Source organism: Propithecus coquereli, unplaced genomic scaffold (assembly GCF_000956105.1).
Source record: "Propithecus coquereli isolate 6110/MARCELLA unplaced genomic scaffold, Pcoq_1.0 Scaffold248, whole genome shotgun sequence".
Taxonomy (NCBI): Eukaryota; Metazoa; Chordata; class Mammalia; order Primates; family Indriidae; genus Propithecus; species Propithecus coquereli.
Window position 1 is genome coordinate 240,563 of NW_012148041.1, and position 7,726 is coordinate 248,288.

At 56.3% G+C, this 7,726-nt stretch overlaps 1 protein-coding gene across 2 annotated transcripts in view; it reads left to right on the top strand.

Annotated features, from left to right (window-relative positions):
- Window positions 1–7,101: 7,101 nt before the first annotated feature.
- Window positions 7,102–7,726, top strand: part of HMGA1 (high mobility group AT-hook 1) — a 9,782-nt gene continuing 9,157 nt past the window's right edge. The window contains exons 1-2 of one of the 2 annotated variants that reach the window (XM_012646599.1): window positions 7,102–7,310; window positions 7,553–7,666. The gene's annotated coding sequence lies outside the window, so the exon portion shown is untranslated. The remainder of the gene's footprint in view (window positions 7,311–7,552; window positions 7,667–7,726) is intronic. The other variant, XM_012646600.1, reaches the window with a different exon arrangement.

The window sequence follows — 7,726 nt, forward strand, 5'->3', positions numbered from 1 at the left end:
AGGACACACTCCCACTTGGAAAGCAGGCAGGAATTAGTGGCCAGAGAAACAGAAGGACCACCTGAGAGCCGGTCCTCGGGGCCTGTTCCCCAGTGGGTGTGACATGGATGGGAGCAGGTGGCTTAGGTTACAGGACTTGAGCCCCCACATCCTAAAGCTGGCTAATGAGCTGACATGGACCTCCAACCCCAGTGAGTGGTCTGGGAGGCAAACCCAGCTCAGGGCCTCAAGCCAGACTCCGGAAGTGCTGTCCCCAGACCCTGGGCCGCATCACTGCCTGAGCTCCACCTCCTCCCCACACTTCAGTGGAAAAATGATCTTCCATGAAACTTAGAAACCCAGCCACACAGCAGGAGGTGATGGCGGGTGAGCCGTTTCATCTGTATTTACAGCCGCTCCCCACCACTCCCATCACCACCTGAACTCCGCTTCCCCCCACTAGCTTCGCCTCCCCCTGCCCCACCCCGTCTGTGGAAAAATTGTCTCCCATGAAACCAGTCCCTGGTGCTAAAAAGTTTGGGGACCGCGGCTCCAGAAAACACCTGAGTACCTAGATAATGGGGTCACACGCATGCAGTCGCCGCCCTAACATGCTTCCTTCCGCTTGCTCACATGGCGTATTTTCCGCCGTTCTGGGTGGGAGGAGACATCATGTTTGGGGCATTTTACCTGCAGAGCCTGCAATATTGAGCTCTGGACTGGGCATTGTCTGATAGTTACTTAGACCAAAAGGGAACGATTGTTTTTTTTTTTTTTTGAGACAGAGTCTGGCTCTATTGCCCTGGCTAGAGTGCCGTGGCATCAGCCTAGCTCCCAGCAACCTCAAACTCCTGGGCTCAAGCGATCCTCCTGCCTCGGCCTCCCGGGTGCTGGGACTACAGGCATGCGCCAATATGCCTGGCTAATTTTTTCTATATATTTTTAGTTGTCCAGATAATTTCTTTCTATTTTTGGTAGAGACGGGGTCTCGCTCTTGCTCAGGCTGGTCTCGAACTCCTGACCTTGAGCGATCCACCTGCCTTGGCCTCCCAGAGTGCTAGGATTACAGGCGTGAGCCACCACGCCCAGCCAAGGGGAACGATTTTGTTCCACATAAAGTGTAAATCTTACACTCCCCCAGCCCGACTCACACTCTGGTGAGCTGCCACCACTGCTGGGTCATCTCCAACAAGCAAACCACCAACTGGTCTACCCCAGCCAAAGGGACAAGGCAGTTGGCAGGTGGTTGCTATCTCCTATGACTAAACCTGAGACCAGGTGAAAAAACCGATTCCCCATGAACTGGTGGCTACCTATAAAATCTAAAGGCAATGCCTGTTAGAAATGAGTTTGTAAACAGGATAGCAAATGAAGACAGCACAGAGGTTTTCACCTGGTGATACAAAAAATATGTCTCTGAAAGGTGCAGAAGCCCTGGAGCATGTCCCTGCCAGGCCACCCTGACATTCCCACAATGATCGCTGGGTTCCCTGCCCTTCTTGAGGTTTGGGGACAGATGTCCTGTGGCTTAGCCTTTTGTGGCTAACAGAAACCACTTTGGCTAATCATTCTTCATTCAACACATTTTTTTTGAGTTTGAACACTGCTCTAGGCCCTGGGGATACCCCAGTGAACACAAAAGATAAAATTCCCTGACCTGATGGAGCTGGCATTCCAATGGAGGGAACTGGACAGAAAATACCGCACATATCATTTATTATTTATAATAGTGAAATAGATGAGTTAATTATATAGTATGTTAGAAAAAATAAAGCATGGTTAAGTGGCTGGGGGATTGCAGGGGAAACATACGGTTTAAATACTGTAGATGAGTAATATTGAACAGGGACCTGAAGGAAGTGAGGGCGCTAGCCCTGAGGACATCAGGGGGAAGAGCGTGTCAGACGGAGGGAACAGCAAGTGCAAAGGCCCTGAGGTGACCTCATGCCTGGCAGGTCTAGGGAACACTAAGAGGCCCACGTGGCTGAACCAGAGAGAGCAACAGGTAGGAGATGCAGGGCCTTGGGGGACTTTGTGAGGACTTTTGTTTTCACTGTGTGAGATGGGAGCCCCTCGAGGATTTTTAGCAGAAGAGAAACATGCCTTACATTTCAGGCAGAAAGAGATTTAGTATCAGGAATTAGGTGCTTACAAAACCATTGGAAGAACTGGAGGAGCCGGCTCCAGGCTGGGCCTCCTGGAACAACATGATTGAACTGCTGGCCTCTGCCCCAGTGAGGGGGTAGGGAACCCGGAGGCCCCACCGGAATCTGGGCTGTCATCTAGGAGCAGGAGGTCTCACTGCCACCACACCTGCCTCTTGATCCCCACAAACCTGGTGACTAGACGCTGGATGTGTTGCAGAAAACCCATGTCTCCAAAGGCCACACGGCACTATTTCCCTCCCTCACCTCTCTGGTGGGACCTAATTCGCATCCACAACTAGCTTCAAAGGAATGCAGAGAATGATGACTAATGCCAGCCCACAGCCCCAATCCCATCGCCACGCCAGACACCCCGCTGCCCCCACCTGCCTGCCTCCAGGGCCTCTTGGGAGGCTCCACCCACACCCCAGCCCCTGCCCTGTGCTTCCCCAGGCCCCCGCTGCATCATGTACAATGCTGGTGAAATTGCCCATGTACTTGTCTGTCCCACCCTACCCGATGTAAGCCCCTTGAGGACAGGAATGTAGCTACCCATTTCAAGGCCACATCCTCAGTGCCCATGGTGGTACCTGGAGGGATCTATCTGACCAAGCTGGGAGAAGGCAGCAAGCCCACCCAGCCTGGGAGCAGAAGCAGTGGGAGAGAAAGAGGCAGAATCCTAAGCTATTTAACTGCCCCAAGACTCAGTTTTAACACCTGTAAAATGGGGGCAATAGTATTACCGAACAGTATGGATGTCAAGGGATCTGAAAGAACTATGCATTCAGTATGTGTCCATCAACTCCACCTTTCCCTCAGATTTCTTCTGAGACTGGAGAGGGGCTGGGCTTTCCTGGGGACCCAGCCCTTAAGAAGGAAGCTGATAAAGTCCACGGCAATTTGGGGCCATGCAGGGTGGGTCACTAGCTCACAGTAGGGAGGCAGAGAGGCGCCTGCTTCCTGTGCCCTCCTTTTCACTTGAGAGGTTTTCCCTAGAAAGTTGGAACAAGACGAGGCCCTCCTCCCACTCTAGGCTTGCCAGGCTTCCTGGCAGCAGAGCTTGTGGTCAGCAGAGCCCAGAGGCCTGATCCTGCCAGATGACCAGATGCACTAGTAGCTGGGTGACTCTGGAGGAGAGTGTTCAAATACTGTGTACCAGGGTGACTCTACTTCTGTCTTGCCTGGGTCATTCCTAGTTGATACGGGCCGGGGTCAATCCCAGTTGGAATGGGCCAGGTCAGGTTTCTGCCTGATGTCTGGTCATAACTATTAGTAGAGCCCTCTTTCACTCTTAAGTGTCCTACTTCTCTGCTAAAGCTGAGCACACATATCCTATGATCCCATAATTCCTCTCCTGGGCACGTGCCCAATAGAAATTTGCACATCACCTCACCAAAGACATATTCTAGAATATTCATGGCAGCACTACATGTAATAGCCCCAACCCAGAAACTATCCAAATGCCCTTCAACAGAATGGATATATAAATTGTGGTACATTCACATCATGTAATTATGCAGCTGTGAGAATGAACGTTCTGCAGCCACACACAGTAACGTGGATGAGTCTCGCAGACATAACGCTGAGCAAATGAAACTAACCCAGAGAGTACATCACATATGATTCCGTGTGTATGTGCACAGAAATAGGTGAAACTGAATGATGCTGCTGAAGTTGGGATAGCGGTGACATAGCAGGGCTGGAGATGATCTATTTCTTGATCTGGGTGCTGGTGACACAAAGGTGTTCACTTTGTGAAAATGCTTCAAGTTGAATGCATGATTTGTGCAATTTCAGCATCTATGGTTTTCATCAGTAAAAGGTTTACTTCAAACAGTATCCTGGTTTGGACAATAGGTTAGAGAATTCTTGTTCTTCTCCTCCTCTACCCCGTCCCATCTGCCTTTCACGTTGGGCTGGACACACAAAACATCCTCACACCTTAGCACCAACCCTTCGGAAAAACCGCCACTAATCCAACCACTAAATGGAACCACCCACACTGGTCTTTTCATCTGCTCTCCTAGAAAATAAGAATGGCAGTCAGCTGTTCTGAGAAATGCAGTTGACCTAAACTGGACATTCCCACTGGGTTCACTGAAGCTCACTTGGCTGTCTTGGAGGGAGTGTTTAGATTAGTTTGGGTGACTCTGATCACCCAAAAATGCTGCCCGTGGCTAAGACTGGTTCTGACATCAACCACCTCCTCTGGGAGCTCTCAGGCCTTGGCCAAGTGGCTGATGCCCCAGGCCTAGAGTAGCTCCCTCTCCCTGCCTGCCCTGCCCCTCACCCCTCAGGCACCCACCTGTCCAAGTCTCAGGCAGGCCTGCTCAAGCCCCTCTCCTCCAGGACTTCCCTGATCACCCTGGGGTCCCAACCTCTCCTCTTGCAGCTCCTTACTAAGTCTTTTTAAGCACCTGGGCCCGGGTCTAAGTTTCAAGAGTACAGGGAACTTTGCCTCGCTCACGGATTATACCCCAAGAGTTCAGACCAGCTCCTGGTGAATAGTAGGTTCTCAGTAAATCCCAAATTAATAAAATGTTTTCTGTCTCAGCATCTCGTGCATTGTTATTCAGCTTTCTCTAGTGTATCCCTAATCCTGATGCCTCCAGACATGAAATTTGCTGGGACAGAACCTACATCTTATTCTTTTTATCCCTACCACTCCCTTTTCTGCTTACTGCTTATTGAAAGAGGAAAGAAGGGAAAGGAAGTGAATTCAGGGTATCTGCAATGCACAAAGTATGGGGTGGGGGTCAGTGGGTAGAGAGTTATTTGGATTTCAAGGATGTGGGTAATCCTGGACGGGGAACAACCCACTATATTTATTTGCCTACGAATTTATTTATACCTGCCTCCTTCCAGCGAGGGTTTGAGGTGGCTTACAAAAATACACACAATACGAGGTAAAAAACAAGTCGGTAAGGAAATCAAGACGAGCGAAAAAGAAGAGTGGGGAAAGTAAGATCGAGTCGGCTTGGTAGGAGTGGGCCCAAAAGTTGGCCAAGTCTTCCCACAGCCCACTCGAGGCAGAGGTCCCTCTTAGGGAGGGCCACAGGTCACACACTCTCACACGCGGACGGGGAGAACTGCGCCGCGGTTGGCCACGTCCGAGCGTGGGGGCCGACAGGACCCACTCCGCACCGCCCCAGCCGCCAGTGCCACAGCCCGGGCCTGGAAGCCGAGGCGGCCTTGGGGAGGGCTGTGTCTAGGGCGCGCGGCTCTAGGGGCCACCCTTGGCCCAGGCCTGGGGGCCCAGCTTGCTGCCAGGGGCCTGTGACCTGGGGGGCGGCGGACGTAGAGACTGAAGGACCGCTCCTCCACTCAACGCTGCACAGGTTCCCGAGCTCGGAACTCAACGCCCTCCACCAACTCCACTCGCGGCCTACTAAGCGCGAGCCCGCACCCAGGCACAAAGATGGAGGGAGCAGCGCGCTTCCACTCCGCCCCACCCCCACCCACGGGCTCCAGACAAAGGGGCAGGCCGCCCCTCCCCCAGCCTCTCCCCAGCCTTCCCCCTCCGCCCTCTTCTCCCCTCCTCTCAGGCCGCCCTTCGGTGACTTCCTCTCCCTCCAGGGGCGGCCCCGGGACTTCTCAGGAACTGCGTTTCACCTGGGCGCAGGGCGGGAGGCAGCGCGGAGCGCGGCCTCAGGCCCATCCCCAGGCCGGGCCGGCCCCTGGCCCGCGCCCTCCCCTTTGAACTCGCGCTCTCGGCCTCCAGCGCCTTCCCGCCCAGCCACCCCCGCCCCCACCCGGCCGAGCACGTGCTGCCCGGGCCCAGAGCGCCATCCCGCTGCCCCGTGGTGGGGGCTGGGCCCACTCCCCGCTCTGCTCCCCACCCCCACCGGAAACATTCCTGAAACATTCCTGAAACTAGGAGGCCCGGCCCCTCCAGCTCCCCACCCCGCCTCCACTCCGGGCTCAGGGTTTTCCTGCGTCCCCCCTTCCCCGCCAGCTCGCCCCCTGAGGAGGGGGCTGGGCCAGGGCCTCGGCTGACCGGGGAGGAAGAAGGGGAGCAAAGAAAAACATGAGTCACAGCCGTGTGTCACTGCACCGCATTGCAATTCCCTGCATCACGGGAGGTGTGGAAGGCCGCCTCAGGGACAGGCGCCGGGAGGTGCGCCCGAGAAGGCCCGGGCCGGCCTGCAGGGCGCGCCGCCCCTACTGCGCCCTCTCTCCCCACCGCCTCCCGCCATCTTCCCACTTGGGCTTCCTCCTCGTTCCGCGCAACAAGTCTTTGTTGGGCCGGGCGCCGGGCGGGCCGGCGTGGCGTGTGTGAGCGCACACGCACTCCCTGCCCTCAAAGCGCTTCCAGGCGACCTCTGGCCCACCCTTTTTTTTCCTTAAGGCACAGGGAAAGGAATCAGGGCCCAAAGTGGGACCGCGAGCCTCCAAAACACCATCCAGGTCACCTAAAGCAATGAATCTCCCTTGGGTATACCTGCAAACGAACCAATCATTTGTTTCGCTTGAAGGCTCCACCTTGACTGTGGTTCGCTCGTGGCCTTTAATAAACTAAAACACTTTGGATTTCACAAGTTTCACGTTTGAATTTCACAAGATTTGTATTGCACCAGTTAGCCACACGCGGGTTGACACTGAAATGCACATGCTGACACCTGTCCGCCCCGGGGAAATCTGCGCGCCGTCTATCTGGGCGAAGGGGGAGGCGAGTAGGCCGCAGAATTCTCTCAACTAGCGCGTTTCCCTGCACCCGCTCGGCCCGCGTGGACGCCCGCCCGCCCCCGCACGGCCTCAGGGGAGCAGACCCCACGCCCAGAAGACCCCAGAGGGGAAGCTCCCCAGAACCCCTGCTCCAGGGAGGAAGGACGCCCAGCACTCCCCCATGAAAAGCTCCTTCGTGACTCCTCTGCGTGGCCCTTCCGGCATCTTCTCGGCGCAGGACCACGAGGAGTGGGCTGTCCCCTCGGCTTCGCAGCTCAGGGCTCCCGCACGCCCCTCCCAGCCGTCAGCACCCACCCGCGCGGCGGCGGCTGGCGGGCGGCCGCCCTTTTAAATCCCCGGACTCATTGGCCCCGCCCCCTCAGTGACACGGCTGGCGCGGGCGGGCCCGTCCCCCCTGCCCCTGGGTCGCTCTTTTTAAGCTCCCCTGAGCCGGGGCTGCGCTCCTCTAATTGGGACTCCGAGCCGGGGCTATTTCTGGCGCTGGCGCGGCTCCAAGAAGGCGTGAGTTCGCGGCCGCTCTGGTGGCTTCTTTTTTTCATATCTATAATTTAATTAAATTATTTATTTATTGAGGCCGCGCACGGGCCGTGCCCAGCTTCCTGCCCCTCGCCATCCTTCGGGGGAGGGGGAATATTTTTGTCCCCCCGCCTGGATGTGACATATAAATACCCCGCGGGGGCCTGGGCGGCGAGCACGCGGCGGCGGCGGTCTCTGAGCGCCTCTGCTCTCTCTCCCGGTTTCAGATCCGCATTTGCTACCAGCGGCGGCCGCGGCGGAGGCAGGCCGGTCCTCAGCGCCCAGCACCGTCGCTACCGGCAGCCCGGCGCGCGCACCGCAGGCCGGCGGCCGAGCTCGCGGTGAGTCCTCCCCGGGGCCCGCGGCGGCGGCGGCGGAGGGGGGCGCCCGCGCCCCCGCCT